This window comes from Myotis brandtii, unplaced genomic scaffold (genome assembly GCF_000412655.1).
Source record: "Myotis brandtii unplaced genomic scaffold, ASM41265v1 scaffold79, whole genome shotgun sequence".
NCBI classification, from domain to species: domain Eukaryota; kingdom Metazoa; phylum Chordata; class Mammalia; order Chiroptera; family Vespertilionidae; genus Myotis; species Myotis brandtii.
Genome location: NW_005371173.1, coordinates 844,210 through 853,347, shown reverse-complemented (window position 1 = coordinate 853,347; position 9,138 = coordinate 844,210).

The following is a 9,138-nucleotide window of genomic DNA, read 5'->3' as shown; positions in this document are numbered from 1 at the left end:
TTTTTTTAAATTTTTTTTTTTTTTTTTTTTTTTTTAGTATGCTTAGTGTCTCTTGATGTCTTGCTCTGACCTCACAGATTATGGAAATGGTACAGGGTTAGGAGTCTTTGCAGAGAAGGGACTAGAGCCCAGGTGTCCTAGCTGGTTGCATGACCTTGGTCAAATTGTGTGACTTTTCTGGACCTTGTTTTCTTTATGTGTCAAACAAAAATTGATCTCAATGCTTAAAATCCCTTTCAGTTCTAAAAGTCCATGATGCTGTAACTTTGCAGTAATTTATATTCTTATACAGGAACCACCCGAGGTTTAAAAGTTATAATCAAGTGATTGTTGCTATCATGGCTGAAGCTGTGGAAGCAATAGTTTCCCATACGGCAGGGATGACACTTTGGCATGTGTTTTGAATGGCTTCTCCTTTGGGACATGGCCTGACTTTGTGGCTTGAGGTGGAAAGGAGAATGTGCCCTCCATGAAACAAAGGACTCTTCAAGGTCTGGGTGCTCAAGCAAACTGTAAACCCAAATGAGACTTCCATGTTCCAGTGAAAGAAGCTGATGAAAAACAGATGCTGGGTCCACAGTTGTACAATTCCTGGGGATTGCTCAGCTCAGCGTTCTGCTCGGTTGGTAATTAAGAAAATGGAAAGGACCTTTCTTGGCTTAATTTCCAGACCCAATCTATCCACCCTCAGGGGAATCCTGATCAGAGCCTGCGTGGGCAGTGACCTCTTGGGGAATGTTGTAAATCCTATCCAGCAGGTAATCTTTAAGGAGCCTTCAGGCTTTGGAGCCTTGTGACTCAAAACCTGGGGTTAGGGATCAACCTTAGGAGGCTAATTTCTAGGGAATTAGCCACACCACCACACACCACCCCAATGTCTTTCAGTCATCAGCTCTGCCTGGGGCGGAGAAGGCAGGGGTTCAGAGTCAATGTAAACAACAATGAAAGAACAGCAACTTCACAGTGCTGACAGTTTGTGTGTGGTTTAAGGGGAGGAATATGCAATTTCTGCAGAGATAATCCAAGAAGGCTTCTTAGAGGTGGTGAAAGCCTGGGAGTCTTCTAAAGAAGGGGGAGGAAGACAGCTTGGTAGACTGGAGATTAAAGAGGAGGCTCTCCACAGCAAAACCAAGCTGATTAGCTGTCTGAATGCTAGAGGTTGTGAACTCTGTGTACCCACTCAGCGGGTGGTCTGCAATGTTGTGCAAATTTCCCATGGATCCAAAAAGTTGTGGGCTGTGATGCTCAGGTTGGGCTGCTGCTACTGCCCCCTTTAGCCTGGGACAGGAGGCAGCCAAAGGCCTCAGACTAACGAGGAGTCAAAGCCAAGGTGAAGAGGAAAAAAGTGGTGATGGACTTGGAGGTCAGTGACAGGTTGGGCCAGGCTGGCTGTTCAGAAGCCATCACTGTCCTTCCATCTTCCTTCCTGGTCTCCCTACCTTTCTAAGGCCCTCTAGAACAGCAGTTCTCAACCTGTGGGTCGCGACCCCTTTGGGGGTCGAACGACCCTTTCACAGGGGTCGCCTAAGACCATCGGCAAACACATAAATTACATATTATTGTTTTTGTGATTAATCACTATGCTTTAATTATGTTCAATTTGTGGGGGTCAAACAACCCTTTCACAGGGGTAGCTTAAGACCATCGGAAAACACATATATAATTACATATTGTTTTTGTGATTAATCACTATGCTTTAATTATGTTCAATTTGTAACAATGAAAATACATCCTGCATATCAGATATTTACATTACGATTCATAACAGTAGCAAAATTACAGTTATGAAGTAGCAACAAAAATCATTTTATGGTTGGGGGTCACCACAACGTGAGGAACTGTAATAAAAGGTCGCAGCATTAGGAAGGTTGAGAACCACTGCTCCAGAACAAGCAAGTTTCCTCCCAGATGTTTTGAATCTCCTTTCCTTTCCTAACTGAAGTTGGCTTTTCTTTCTGCAAGAGGGAGAAGGGAAAAAATATGCCCTGCAGCCCTTTCCCTCCTCTCTTCTCTTCTTCCCTGGGGTGGAGAAGCTCTCCATTTCCAAGCAAAAGGTGGGGTTAGATGGTTACCCAGCCCTTTCCCAGCAGAAAGCAGTTCTCAGAAGGAAGCCAGCAGCCTTTTTCCTGGTAGGAGGAATGTGGTCCTCACCACATCTTCCCCTACGCTCTCTCCTACAGGCATTCCCCTCAATAAGATAGCCCTAAACCTCATCCCTGCAAAAAAGCTGTCACTAGGGGTAACCCCTCTTTGCCCCAGATCAGACATCTTTCCTGTAAAAGCACTGTGGTAGAGTAAGTTATTCACATTCTAGCCAAGTAGCCCTGGGGCCACTAAATTAGGTAAAACAATAGTGCAACCTCAGTTATTGTTGCACTGAAAGGACTCACCAATGGGCCCACAGAGTCATCTTCCAGCACTGGTGCTTTTGTTAATCAAGTTTGCTATTCTGTGATTCTAAGGATCATAAGGGAAAACACCCATATAAAGCACCATGGAGTAGCACCCTCTCATTTTATCAGTAACCTACATGTTTCAGACCACCCAAGCCTGAGATAAAAATAGGATCCCAATAGCAAACACAGAACTTCTCCAGGAAACTACACTTGTATTTTGTAGAAATTTAAGCTCCCTTTTAAATGTCTTCCAAGTAGTCCTGGGTTTCTGTCTCCTTTGGTGTCTCATCAGTAGCCTTGAAGCAGAGAATGTTTCATAATGTGCTGTGCAATCTGGTCCTCTGGGCTACTGTCTGGCATCTGGTGCTTTCATTCTCTCCCACCCTGGCTCATTTGGGGTGATGACTCCCATTGCTTCTGAAACTGTCACTGATGTCTACTGAAGGCATTCAATTCCTGCCAATGTCCAATGTCAAGGTCAATAATGTCTGTAGTGGGGCATCCTGAGCAGTTATTAATGAACATACTGGCACAATTCTATAGATGTCCTGCATACTAATACCCCAGCCTTTTGTTTTTGCTTTTATTTCTAATGGTTTCACAAAATCACAGTGACTGGTATGAAGGGAATCTTTCCTTTCCTCTAGAATCAGTGAGCCATGTCCTGGAAGCAAACATGTGTGCTCTGACACTATCTTTACTCCATGCTTCCTTGTATAAATAAGTACCTGACAGACTCACCACATCAGTCCTCCACATATGTTGCATCTTCTGAATCCTAGCACTCAGGTAAGTTCAATTCAAGCTGAGACCGATTCAGAATTTCTATGACTGGTAGTTAAAAGCTTAGGTTTGAGTCCTGGCTCTACCATTTACTAGCACTGAGCCTTAGTTTCCTCAGATGTGAAATGTGGATAATAATACTTCCAATGTCACAAGGCTCTGTTAAAGGAAATGATAATTATCTTTACTTAACCTAGTGCATAGAGTGTCATCAATAAATGTTGCTTATTACAATATTAGACAATTTTTTTTATTAAAAAGAAGGAGCTGAGGTTGGCATGGTTGAAGTGACTTGTTCTAGATAGTACAGTGAGTGAGTGGCAAAGGCAAACGTACCTTCAGGCATCTGAATCAGAGTTTAGTCTTCTTAAATAAGCTTTCCATAGTTCCACAGGTGAGCTTCTACCAGAACTGAATTTGCTTGGTAGCTTTTCTTAATTAATGTCACTGATAAGCAGACCATGCTGGGAGGACTCTGTAGACAAACAATGCTAAGGGAAGGCAAGGAAGGTGATGAAGAGGGATCTACTTCCAAGATGGCACACTTACATGGCTGTGGGCTGGAGGCCTCAGATCCTGGCATATACAGGTAGAGGCCAGACATGGCAGCTGATATCCCCCAGAGGAAGTGATCAAGAGTGAGATCAAGAAGGATGCTGTACTGCCTTTTATGACCCAGTCTCAGACATACACTGTCATTTCTTCCATATTCTAATCTTTAGGAATGAGTTACTAAGTCCAGTTTGCACTTAATGAAAGGGTTTTCTTTTTTTCTTTAGTTCCTTGCATGTTCTAAGTGCTAATTATTCATTGTTGAACTTGAACAATGACCAGGTTTCTTAACCCCCAAACCTCGAATTCAATCCCAGAGAGGCAGGAGACTATTCTCTCATCACTGCTGAGTCCCAAAGACTTTGCTCCCAGGGAAGAGAACTGAGAGGAGACCTTTGAAAGAGCTTCCAGCTCAGCCTTTGCAGTCTCGGTAACTATAGGTCATCTCTGAACAGGTCTTACAGCAGCTTTTCTGTTCTTTGTGCAACCATTTTGAAGTTAATGAAAGGGTTTTTAAGCTCCAACTCTTGAAGCAAGACATGAAGAATTTGTGGACATATGTTAAAATCATCACATGCTCTATAAGCCTGAGCATTATCCATTTGTTTGAAATTCCACCATTAGTGGACTTAAGAAAGATAAGAAAATAACTCATTTTTATTTTGTAAATAATCCAAATTTATGTCAATTTTAAGTGTATGGAACAGCACTGACCAGGAGTCAAGGCTCAGGTTCTATTTTACACCCTGCCTTTGACATGCCATAGACCTTGGACATGTTGCTTCTTCTGGGCCTCAGTTTCTTTCTTTGTAAACTATAATGCATGGACTGGAAGATGTTTTAATGTTTCTTTTGGCTTTAATATTCTTTTGTCTAATATTGTCTGTTAAATTTTAAGTTCATTTTGGTTTGTCTCTCTGATGTCAATCTATCCATGTATGTATCCATGTATGTACATATATGTTGAACATGTTTTTATATGTGTCTCCATATTTCAAAAGCTTATTTAAATAAATCTTTTATGGCCCTTTAGCTTTAGAGGGAAGGTGAGGCTGTTTATGTTACAAGAAGATATTTTATTTGCCCACAGCAGCCAGAGCACAGCATGCTATTTCTATAAATGGGGCATGATGGTGTTTTGTTATGAAATGCCTTTTGATGTAGGACAGCCACAGTCCAGTGACTTCCAAATATATTTCAGCCTACTATAAAGAATAAAATGATAGATCTTCTAATGGCCACAGGGTCTCTGCACACATTTCCAGGAACTTGAAGCCATTTATTAAATGCAAACAGAGAAACATTGTTTTAATGGTTATAGATGAGTCCACTGAGCTTTGAACAAGCCCTCTCTCCTCCTCCTCCTCCTCCCCCCAGCCCCTCGTACCTGACTTAGCATGACTTAGTCAGCCTGGGTCACAAAAGAAGCAACATACCTGAGAATCTTTTCAAGACAAGACACCAACCCTCCAAGTTGCTCCACAGACCACGCCTGACTATTCTTTGATCCCACAGGTCTCCTTATTTCCCTCAAGGGCTACCCATCTTTTGAACAATATGCTAGGGGAAAAATTTTTTTGAGTAGCAAGAACAATTTGGGAATTGAAGAAACTGAGAGTATTGTTCCAAGTGCTTCTCTAGTCTCTAGGTCTTCCCTGGCAGTTCCATTGTGCACATGTAGCCCAGAGAACTGTTCACACAGGTCCAGCAGGGGCTCTTACTCAAGGCACTCATGGCAGCAGTATTTGTAGCAGTGGGAGTTAGATTTGGTCAGGTGTCCATCTGCAGGGAATGGACAAATACATATGGTAAAAGCATACCATGGATACTGTGCAATGTATGTTATTTATTGCTGCATAACAAATTAACCCAAAGTAAGCATCTTAAAACAAAATCATTTATCACCTTGCAGTCTCTGTGGGTCAGGAGCCACATGGCATAGCGGACTCCTTTGGCTCAGAGTCTCTGACAAAGGAGCAATTAAGCATCCAGAGCTACAGTCGGTCATCTCAGGGCTCGACCAGACTGGGATAAAATTTGCTTCCAAACTCACTCACAAGGCTATTGGCAGGATTTAGTTCCTCGTGCTATTGGACCAAGGACTTCAATTCCTTGCTGGATGTTGGCTGGAAGCTCTTTCCAGCCCTTGCATTTGGGATTCTGTACAGGCCAATTCTCAACATTTCAGCTAGCTTCCAGCAGAGCAAGCCAAGTGAGAGAGCAAGAGAGGAAGACAGGCTTTTTGTAACTGAATCTCAAAAGTGGCATCTTTTTGTCACATTTTGCTTATTAGGAGTAAGCCACTAAGTCCAGTGGTACTCAAGGTGAGGTGATTGATTACACAAAGGCACAAATACCAAGAGGCTGAAGCCACCTTAGGCACTGCCTATCACAATAAATGACAAATTAAAGGACTACATGGCATTAAATACAATAATTAACAGAAAAAGGTAAGGGCTAGAATGAAGTCTGTAGCAGATACAACTTGTATAAATAAAAAAAAAGAGGAAGCGCCGTAGCCGGTTTGGCTCAGTGGATAGAGCGTCGGCCTGCGGACTGAAGGGTCTCAGGTTCAATTCCGGTCAAGGGCATGTACCTTGGTTGCAGGCACATCTCCAGTAGGGAATGTGCAGGAGGCAGCGGATCGATGTTTCAAACTCTCTCTCTCCCTTCCTCTCTGTAAAAAAAATCAATAAAATATATTTTTTTTTAAAAAGAGGAAGCAATGCTTCATGTTTTACAATGTGCAAACAAACCTAAGGGTGCATAGCAATCACATCAAAGTATTTGCCTGTTGGGCATGGAAAGTGGAGGAAAAATGAGAATATATAACCATATAAACCCAGAGTAGGGCCTTGCAGATACAAAAGCAAATGGTAGACTCAAGGGAATCTAGACCAAATTCAACTCACAGCACCTCAGGTTTAAAAGATAGGAGAAGTAAGGTAATCAAACAAATACATTGGGTCTCCACTACTCAATCCTTCACTGAAGGCTCTCACCAAGATCCATGTCTGTGGGAGCTCTCTACCCCAATGTGACACTGAATTAAAATCTCCTCAAGGGCTCAGTGACTTTTACCAAGTAAAAGTGACATCTGTGATAGTGTGGCATACCTTGGAGTCTGTAATAAGCTCTAAAATTCAGTGTATGTAAGATGCAACCACAAGGTGACAAACTGTCCCGGGACCAAAGGAATTCCTGAACATGGGACTTCTTGCTGCTTTTCCCAGGATAGTCCTGGGAGAACTGGGATGACTTGGTCACCTATCACCCAGGAATCCTGTTGAAAGTGCTAATTGCAACATCTCCACAGGACATTCTGATTCAGTGTGCCTGAGTGAGGCCAGGAATCTGCATTTTAAGCAGCACGACCAGAAGCCTCTCTAATATAGATAATGCACAGATCACCCTTTGAGAAACACTACAGTGGAAGGATAGCTTTGAATGGTATTGCTGGTAGCACCAGAGGTCACAGCCATTCTCAAATTTGTAATCACAAATCTTATGCAGTCACCTAAGGGTAAATCACCATTGTCTGTCAGTTTTCATAGACCTGTAGTTCACAGTCCACTGATTCTAGAACTTCTCTTCCATATAAGGCAGACCCCAGCATCTAGGAGGCAAAGTTCAAGACGGGGTCAGGATAGAAGTTTGGGAAGGAAGATTTCTCTGACTGGCTGTTAGAAGAAAACACACCCATGGCTGGATTAGCCATACACAGAAAAGCTCTCAGAAGTCACTCACCCAAGTGCAATCTGAGGAATGTGCTAATAAGATTAAAGTGAGAAACTATAGGTTTTTCAGGAGGCAGTCTGTCTAAAATGTAATCCTTACAAAATATTTTCTATATTTGAACAAGATAAAAGGTTACACAAGTACAATGACAGGAGACAATGTGATGAGGTAATGATGAGTGCTTCATGGATCTAGCTGAAGGAGGGTGGGGAGTCCTGATGTCACAGAGAGGGGATTTGGGGGGCTGCAGGTGCACTTAGGTAGACCCGTCCTAATGAAAAAGGCTGTGCAGAAAAGTTTGTCAAATACTCCTAGTGATCAATCAATTTGTCTTGTTCTATTTTTACATTCAGTAAGAAACCTTTAAATCTCCCTTTATTCTTTGTCTTCTAAGTACACACTGAATAACTTCTATGAGAGAGGCACACCGAATCTTAAACTTATTTATACTCTACTCCTAGTTTTACTATTGAATTTTAAGTCTAATGAGGATGGACTCTAATTACTAAAAGACTAATGTAAACAAAGTATGTTGGTGGCGTCAGAAGTAATTTTTAATGAGAAAGTTTCTCATGGTTTTAGTTTCCTCCTGAAGCTTATCCTGAAACAAGCATTCAAGTACTTATAGTTTATTTGGGAGGTGATACCAGGAAACACAAAGGAGAGCAGAGAATAAATCCAGGAAGAAAAGAAAGCTGATAAAAGACATATGTCAAGCCAGTTACCATTAAGGGCAACGGGTATTAGAGCCTGCTTGGTAACTCTGGGAGACAATATGGATTCTATACTGTCCATATGTAGCATATGCTTCAGAGTTATTTCAAGCAAGGGGTATTTATCTACTAACTCTCCATCTGTCTTTGGTTGAGGGCTGCTTCTTGGGGGATTAAGCCTCAGACACTCTGGTCTATACCATATGAGACCTAAGCATGCTCTCATGACTGCAGAGAATCACAGATGTTTTGCATAAACAGCCTTGAGACTGTAGAAATAGACACCAAGTAGACATGGGTGAGCTATCAACAGCATCTGTTACAATAACTCATTCGATGCATGATTATAGGATTCCATGCACCAGATTAAATGCATATCATCTCATTTAATATCTGATTAATATCCCCCATTTCCCAGATCAGGAAACAGATGTAGAGTGAAAAGTGATTTGTTCATGGTCACACAGTCAGCTAATGGGGTAGCTGGGATTTGAGTCATACAGTTGGTTTTTAGAACTCAAGCTTTGGGCCACTGCACTCTACTGTATCCTAGAAGAGTTTATATCTAGTTTAGGGAATAGAAATAGATTTCAAGATGTGGGTGTAAAAAGCATCTGCTTCACAAAGTATGAGTCAAATTTCAATTTGGGATTCAGCACTCATATCAAAGTGCAGATGTATGGATGGAGTTCAAGAATCATCAAGGGTCCTGTTTGGCTGGAATATAAATCACAGCTAGTTGAGGTTAAGCAATACTGGGGAGGATTTTGAATGTGAATGTAAAGAGTTTACACAGTGGCCAGACAATAAAATCTCTTTAAAAAAACTTTACGTATTCATTTTAGAGAGAGAAAAAAAGAGAGAGCCTGGCCAGGCATGGCTCAGTGGTTGAGCATTTACCTATGAACCAGGAGGTCATGGTTCGATTCCTGGTTAGGACACATACCCGGGTTGCA